Genomic DNA, 8,726 nt, shown 5'->3' with positions numbered 1-8,726 from the left:
CCGCAGAGGCAGGGGGTCCCTCAGAAAAGTGGAACGTCCATCCGGGAAGAAGCGCTCCCCTCAGAAAAGTGAGGGTCCCTCAGAGGACTTGGCATTTCTCCGAGGGGGGGAGTATCTCAGAGAGGTGGAGCCCCTCAGAAAACGGGGGGTCACTCAGAGAGATGGGGGTCCCTCAGAGAAGGGGGTCTCCGCTCAGAGAGGCGGGGTTCCCCTCAGACAAGGGGGTCCGCGCACCGGAGGCGGTCCCCTCAGAGAAGCGGAAGCCCCAGAGAAGCCCGGGGCACCGGAAGCCGGGGACCCGCCACCAGCGGCGCCGGCCCCTCACTCACCGAAGTTGCTCGGCGCCTCCGCGGGTGGCTGCTGGGCCCCGGGCGGCCTCGGGAGGCGGGGTCCGGTCCGGTCCGCTCAGGTCCCGCGGCGACGGCTCCCTCAGGTGGCGCCCGCGGCGGCGGCGGCGGCGGCGACAGGACGACAGACGGCCGACCGACCGACTGCGCGGGCGGCGCGGAGCGCGCTCGGGTGGCGGGGGTGCGCGTGCGCGCGCCGGGGCGCTGACCCCGGGCGGGAGGAGCCGCCGCGCCGCGCTCGGAGCCGCCGCTCGGTCTCGCCGCTCCTTCTCACACTGAAATTGCCCGCTTCGCAGCCCGGCTTCCCCGGTTGCTAGGCAGATTTCGCCTCGCACACTTCCGGGTTGAGGCGCGTCTCGTCGAGTGGCGGCGCCGCAGGCCAATGAGGTCCGGCCGAGGCTCTCGGGGTCCGCGCCCCACCGTGGGCGTGGCCAGCCTCACGACGGACAGTGCCGGACAGCCAATGAGTGCGCGAGCCGGCTGGCCCTCGGGATCGCGCCGGCGGCCTGGGCGGGCCCGAGGGGGTGGGACGGCGTGACTGACAGGCGACCTGCCAATGGGAGAGTGGAGCGGGCCTCAGGGCCAGTCGCTGTTTTTCGGGGGCGGGGCTTCGGCTCCGGGGCGGGAACGCCAAGAGGGGCGGGGACTTGGGGACGCGTCAATTCTTGGCCGGCTCGCTCGGACCCCGGAGGGCGTTTCGGCTGGGCCGCCCGGCGGCCGACAACTGGCTGGGCAGGGGGTTCCCCGCAGTGCTCAGCAGGGGCGCCCCACCCACAATGCACCGGAGAGGGCCTGGGCAGGGCGGGTGTGGGGCGGTTACGCCGGGCGGTGGGCGGGGCCGCGTGAGGCGCGCTCGGAGGAGACTGGACAACCAGTGGCTCGGCCTTGTTCCCGAGGGGATTCTTTCCCCCTCTGCGCTCTTTTCTGACAAGAGTTGTGGGTTCGACTTCTTCTGAGAAGAATCCTGGAAATTCTTGTCCTTGGCCCCCGTTCTGAAGAGAATCTTCAGAATTCGTTTGCTAGCCCCTCATTCTGAGGAGAATCCAGGAATCTTGCTCCTGGCCCCTCTTCTAAAGAGAATCTTGGAGGTTCTTGCTCTGGCCCTCTTCTGAGAAAAGTTTTGGCGATTTTTGCCTTGCCGACTTTTCTGCGAATTGCCAGGATGAGGATGACTTTGTAGATTCGCGACCCCCAGCTCTGTTTTCAAAGAAAATGTGTCGAGGTTAGGGCCCTTGACCCTTTGACTGAAGGGAATTTGGGGCACTCGGCCCACTGCCTTTCTTGGACAGTATTTGGGGGGCATACTCTGCCTCTTTTCTGAGCACTACTCGGGGCCACCGCCCTCTCCCTCCCTGACCCTCATCTCTGAAGATAACTTGGGAAATTCCTCCCTTGTATGTCCACACACAGTCCACCCCACCCCACCCCCCACGCACGCACCAGAGGAGAAATTTGCAACTTCAAGCACCTCTTTCTCCAGAGCGGAATTGCAGGAGATTTTTGTCCCCTCATCCCTTTCACTAAAGAAATGTCAGGCAGTTGTGCTCCCTGGGGTTTTTCTAAGCAGTGTCCTTGTTGCAGTAACCGTTCCCCTTTTCCTGAGAAATGTGACCATCAGACTCTTCTTTCCTAGAAAATTTTGGGGAATTAAATACTTCCTTTTTGGAAAAGCTACCCATTTAGCCCTCTTTTCTCTCTCTCTCTTTGACAATATTTTTCTGTGCTGCTCTTTTACTCTTTCCCAAGGGTCAAATTTGTGGCCATTCCTGATTCTGTGCCCTGTTGAGCTCTTTGGGCCGTTTCCTTCTCTGCTGGGTGGGGCCCTTCCAGGAAGCATTCCTGCTTCCCACCCACCCCCCAGACAAAATTTATCAGTCACTCAAACTGCAGTGTTTGCACCCCTGCTGTAGCCCCAACCATGGCCCACCAGGCATCTTCCCGCTGTTAATCTGAACTCACTCGTTGGCTGATTTCCCCCTCAAAGAACCTATCTTTAGGGAACCTGGCTGGCTCGGTTGGTAGAGCATGCCAGTCTTGATCTCACGGTATTGAGTTCAAACCCACGTTGGGTATAGAGATCACTTAAAAATAAAATCTTTTAAAGAACCCAGCTTTGGGGCACCTGGCTGGCTCAGTCGGGAAAGCATGCAACTCTTGAGTTTGACGTCCCACTGTGGGTGTGGAGATTACTTGTAAATAAACAACAACAACAACAAAGAACCCAGCTTTGCTCTTAGTAGACAACCAAAACGACCCTTGAATCAAAGGGGTGAAGAAGGCAGCAACGAGAAAGACCCACGAACACTGTGAGGAGTCAACATGGCAAACTCTGATCTCCCCCACTTTGTGCACACAAATGCGCAAGGTACCGAGATACCTGAATTACATATAGGATGGAACTTGTCAGCCAAGATGAATGCAGTAAAGGGAAACAAGCCTGTCAGGCAAGACAGAATGTTGTACTAAAGATGTACCAAGATGTAGGAATGTGATTAAATGAGATAATGATGTAAAACTGTTTGTAAACCATGAAGCCGCAGTGGAAAGGATTATTGTGTGGACTGACATTCCTGAAAGAAAAGTAAAGGATAAATTCTGAGAGTCACAGGAATGGGTCCTGTGGAGCCTGATTCCCTGACTGAGCTCAGCCTGGACCCAAGTGGCAAGGGTGACAGAGTCCTTGGCTAGGGAAGGAAGTCACTGGAAACAAGATAGTGTGTTCCCAGATCCCCTTGTTTGCGCCTCTGTTGTAACGGTTCCCATATTCTGCAAGTGTCTGAGGCGGTCTGGGTGGACAATAAACACTCAGAACTTGGTGGCCCGCAGAGCTGCTGTTGAACCCCCAGGAGCTAGGCCAGTTACTTTCCTCAGCCATATCAGAAATGAGAGCGCCAGTCTCTCAAGGTCACCCTGAGGAGTGTGAGCTCAAAATGCCTTGGACCGTGCGTGGTGCCCAGTAGGACTCAGGAGCTTTTCCTTTTATTCCAGCCACTAAGCAAGATGCTTCCTGAGAGCGGGGCTGCAGACTTATTCCTTTAAGTAACCCCTCAGTGTTATTATAGTTACTGAACTGAACTGGGATCAAAGAGCAGCTCAGCCTAGAAGGTAACTGTGACTTGTTCACCTCCCACTGCTACTTTATGGCCGGATCCTAAACGTGCATCGCCTTAATCTCACTTTGGGCCTATGTGCGGGAAAGGGGAGAAGAAGGGGGACCTATGAGTCCTTCTGTCAAGCAGAGACATGTTGAGAACCAAAAACTTCCTGAGCCTTACTTCTCTCTGAGGCAAGCTGTGAGAAGGTTCTGGATACAGGTCTAGTAAGAGCAAAGGGCAAGTGAGGGACCATAATCAGGGTCAAGGCCACCGAAATTAACTTTGTCAAAGGGAGATTGCAAATGAAGTAAGGTTATTTCAGGGAAATCTGGTGTGATTTCCAGACCAATCCTTAGAAATGTCAGGACCTAGGGGTGCCTGAGGGGCTCAGTCGGTTAAGCGTCCACCTTCAGCTCGGGTCATGATCTCGTAATCCGTGAGCTCAAGCCCCACATCAGGCTCTGTGCTGACAGCTCGGAGCCTGGAGCCTGCTTTGGATTCTGTGTCTCCCTTTCTCTCTCTGCCCCTCCCCCACTCATTCTCTCTGTCTCTGTCTCTCTTTCAAAAATAATAAATAAACATTAAAAAAAATTTTTTAAATGTCAGGGCCTATAATTATGTTTCACCTTTTTATTTTAAGAATGTACAGAATTTCCTTACTCTCTGGAAAAAGGCATTGCCTAGAGGCAGAGATGTTGGATTAAGGGATGTCCGTGAAGTCTGGAATCCTAAACGTAAAACGAAAACCTCATTTGGCTGGAAAATTGTATCCTGGAAGAGCCCAAGGCAAATGGACATTGATCAGAGGGAGCGAAATGCCCCACCAAAATGGATGACGTGAGCACAGCTTCTGACATAAAAAATGGAGAGAACATGTGATCCATACCAAGGATGGCTTTCCTTTCCACAGTGGTAACAGCGATTACATCTCTCTGCCTTGGATTGCATCTCTCTGCATCAAGGCGTGTCCCTTCCTAGGTCTGGGAAATCATGTGGGCAAACTGGCTAAGTGACATTCACATCCAAATAGGGAAACAGGAAGTGAGCCAGGTGACTTCACAGGCAGCAAGGAAGGCAGGGCCTCAGTGGTAGTTAGAAAAATGAGGGCCTGGTGGGTGCCAGCCTACAGAGACCCCCTATTGGTGTCATGGTCTCGGACAAGGTAGAGTGGCCGCTAACAATGAAGAATGACAGCTGGTTAATTCCAGTGGGAAGGGACCTAAGCGCAAATGTTAAAGTCCTTTGATGGCACTCGATGACAGTGGCAGTTCAGGTGCCCAGAGCAAAGTGCCCTTCCATTATTGCCTTCTAAGATTGTTGGACTGCAAAATCCATTTGGGTTTGCCAAGCACTATGAGGTTCACATATGTGAATTGTTAATCTACTGAAACCTGCATCCTTTAGCAGATCCATTGGAATTCGCCTTGGCTCTCCCAGGGAAAAGATGATAAAAAGTCAGTGTCTGGTTCCAGAGAGAAATAGACACTACCAATTCAAGAGTTTGACCTGTCACCCTCCTGCTTCCCCAAGAGAAAGTCAGGTAGCCCCTGAATTATCCAGGCTAGAAAATCTAGAATTAAGTCCAGATGGAGCCCAGAAGCCCTTTCTGCCTGGCTTTTTTAGTCTCTAGATCAAAAACCTGGACTCTAGTAACAAATCTTACCTGATTCTTATTGACATAATTAAATGGGATTAGTGATAACCCTTTGCTGAAGCAAAAAGTATTGTCTACACCTACATGCCTACAGCCCAGAAGACTACTAACCCAAAAGGGTAACTTTCCCAACCAGGAATCAAAGTATTTCTGAGCAGGAGCAAGTTCATTTTAGACATGTGTGGCCACTTTGCATGCAAAGGGAGAAGCCAACTGCTGTGCTGGATGGAAAAGAGTTGCTTTACTGCCGCCAGTGGAGAATTCCCCTTGAGGTTCTGCGGAATCTGAAGGCCTTTGGCATCCCAGACAAGCAGTTACATCTGAGCCTAAAACCCAGGTCAGGGGTTTCACTCGGCTGCGTTTCAGAGCCTTCCCTTAACCTCTCTCTTCCTTGAGACAAAACAGTCCTGCGCCCTAGGACTGAAGTGACTCCCTGTCTGCCTCCAAGTGGCATGCATATCACACCTGTAGACCTGGCCTAAATGCTTTCATTCCCTTGCCATTCCTTCTTCCTGTCAGGCTGGAATCTAATCCTGCCACTAAAACCCTTCTCTCAAATTACTGAGAAGTCAGTGATTCCCCTCTTCTTGGTCCGCCTTTTCGCCAACCTCCAGCGTCTAGAGGACACTCCGTACTCCTTGAAATGTCTTTCATGGCTTCTGGGGAACTTGCCTCTTCTGGTCTCCTGCTCAGTCTTCGTGCCAATTTACCTGGAAATTCTGCCAGGCTGCTCCTGTCTTGCTACTCCTCTGTGCCCTCTGTGTTTCTTCAGAGAATGAATCCCTTCGAGGAGTGGAACTCTTAGGAGCTCCCAGATGTGTATTTCCAGTCAGCTTGACTTCCTATCTAGGATCTCCTTCCTTTCTACATGGGATGTGACTCAACCCCAACATCTGAACGTGTTCCAGACAAAATTTGATGTCTTTCTCTTTGATCCATTCTCCATTCTGTTTTTCCCCCCAAACAAAAGTTCTCATATATTTATTACTGAACCAACCTACTAGTGCAGAAGCACAAAGGGAGAAAAACATTATTTGCCTAATAAAACATGTCCACCTACCCAGAAAGAGTAGTGACCTTTTCAATATGACATGGTAAGATGTTAGTGACCTTGAGACAGTATAACTATGTGTGCCGTCTCGCAAGTGACTTATAGATTCAGTTTGGTTCTTCTCCAACGTCTCTTCTTAGAGTTATACCTGATTTTATCACTAATTTTCATCGAAACCCACTTGGAAATGGGATGAGTCTGCTTTTGTTTCTCAACCAAGAATCCCTTGATCCTGAAAGTCATGTAAGAAGACATGGCGAGGCACAGAGTCAATTACACACACCATAATGGCAGAGAAAAGGGAGAGGGAGCCCTATCCTTTAAACTAGTTAGCCTTGGGGCGCCTGGGTGGTGCAGTCGGTTAAGCGTCCGACTTCAGCCAGGTCACGATCTCGCGGTCCGTGGGTTCGAGCCCCGCATCAGGCTCTGGGCTGATGGCTCAGAGCCTGGAACCTGTTTCCGATTCTGTGTCTCCCTCTCTCTCTGCCCCTCCCCCGTTCATGCTCTGTCTCTCTCTGTCCCAAAAATAAATAAACGTTGAAAAAAAAAATTTTAAACTAGTTAGCCTTTATCACTCTTTTCTTTTGCACTAACATCACTTTCCAGTGTCCTAGGCTGAAAGCTCTTAAATCTCTGGAGAATTCTTTTTTTATTTTAAATTTACTTATTTATTTTGAGAGAGAGACAGAGAGAGTGGGGGGGGGGGAGAGGCAGAGAGGGAGAGAGAGAATCCGAAACAGGCTCCAGGCTCCGAGCTGTCAGCACAGAGCCCGACGCGAGGCTCGAACCCACGGACCGCGAGATCGTGACCTGAGCCGAAGTCGGCCGCTCAACCGACTGAGCCACCCAGGCGCCCCCCAAAAACTTCCATTTTTAAGGAGGCTGGTATTGTATTGCTTTTGTGATTAAGAAGAAGATGTTTCTGAAACTTTCAGCACCGAAGGTTGAATCTTAGCTTGGCATTCAAAGTCCTCCCGTGGCCCTCCCTTCACTCCAGTTTCTCCCTGGGATGCGTCATTCTGGAATGATGCCTCACAGCAGTATCACCTTATCCACACCTTTTCCGTGGTTTCAGTTACTCGTGGGCAAATGATGGTCTGGACGTAGACGATCCTCCTTCTGAGGTATTGTCAGAAGGTCAACAGTAACCCAATGCTGTGTCACAGTCCCTACGTCCTTCACCTCACTTCATCTCATTGTGTATGAATTTTATCATCTCACATCATCACAAGAAGAAGGGTTAAGTACAATACAATAAAATATTTTGAGAGAATGTGAGACACCACATTCACTTAACTTTTATTACATTGTATTGTTATAATTATTCTATTATTAGTTACTGTGCCTTGCTGTGCCTAATTTATAAATTAAACTTTATCATAGGTATGTATATAGAGCAAAATCCATAGTATATATAGGGTTCAGTAGTATCTGTGGTTTCAGGCATCCATTGGGTGTCTTGGAATGTATCCCCCATGGGGATACATTAATCGGCACAAAATGCCCCTCTCTGGACTCCATGGGACATTAGAATGCCTCAAGATATTCAATAGGGATTCTATGATTAATTTCTCTGTTAAATTATTTTGTCAGCTACAGGATTTTGCTAAACCTTTACTATTGATAATGGATGTTATTGTGGTATATTGCAAACTTCCTTGACCATGTGATCTGTTTTCTTTTATTCTAAGAACACCCATCAACATCTTGGCGAACTCACAGTCGGTAGAACGTTGTTTATGATTTGAAAAGGGCTGGTTCAGCATGCTGCCCTTGGCTAAGCCAGCTTTTGCCTCCCTCACTACATCTCCCTCTCTTAGTAGTTGTATGGGGTCAAGGAATAGTGCCCCATTTGGGAGGGGATACAGCTGAGGTTCAGGGTTTTTTATTCGGCCGGGGTCACAAATAAACAAAACCAGAACCTAGGTCTGAATTCCCATCCTGAAATCTTTGCAATTGTCTGCTCTCTCCCCCAAAGTCTTCCCGGCCACCTCAAACTAGAGCTGGGCGTGGTCACAGGTCTTTGGGCTGCAGCATGGAGAGGCAGGAAGGTCCAGAGTGAAGGACGAAATCCCCGACTCCAGCCAAAGGCTTTCCACCTGCGGAGGCCATGAGTGTGTTGGTGACTTAACGTTTTCTGTTCATAATCCTTTAGTTTTTGTGCATTAAAAAAAATTTTTTTTTAACATTTATTTATTTTTGAGACAATGCGAGAGACAGAGTGCAAGCAGTGGAGGGGCAGACAGAGGGGGACACAGAATCTGAAGCTGGCTCCAGGCTCTGAGCTATCAGCCCAGAGCCCGACGCGGGGCTCGAACCGACGAACCATGAGATCATGACTTGAGCCGAAGTCGGACGCTTAATGGACTGAGCCACCCAGGCCTCCCTGTTTCTTTCTTTTTTATCTCTAGTACATAATATAGTCCCAGAGAATAGAACTACATTCCTCAATATACACATAATAAATACACACACGCAGTTAATCTACCCATGGTCAATTACCTATAAACATTAAATTCTTGAGTCACCCACAATTTCTTAATGCCTCTTCATTTCTCTCCTCTGTGTCCCCTCTTCGC

The 8,726-nt window shown here is 50.2% G+C and overlaps 1 protein-coding gene across 1 annotated transcript in view; it reads right to left on the bottom strand.

Moving 5' to 3' along the window:
• The window catches only part of GATAD2A (GATA zinc finger domain containing 2A), a 104,949-nt gene extending 104,307 nt beyond the window's left edge, over positions 1 to 642 (bottom strand). Inside the window, exon 1 of the mRNA XM_023247858.2 lies at positions 330 to 642. The gene's annotated coding sequence lies outside the window, so the exon portion shown is untranslated. The remainder of the gene's footprint in view (positions 1 to 329) is intronic.
• Between the last annotated feature and the right edge of the window lie 8,084 nt (positions 643 to 8,726).

The sequence above is a fragment of the Felis catus genome, chromosome A2, assembly GCF_018350175.1.
Source record: "Felis catus isolate Fca126 chromosome A2, F.catus_Fca126_mat1.0, whole genome shotgun sequence".
Lineage (NCBI taxonomy): Eukaryota > Metazoa > Chordata > Mammalia > Carnivora > Felidae > Felis > Felis catus.
Note: the sequence above shows the minus strand (reverse complement) of the source record. Positions and strands in the feature narration are given on the sequence as shown.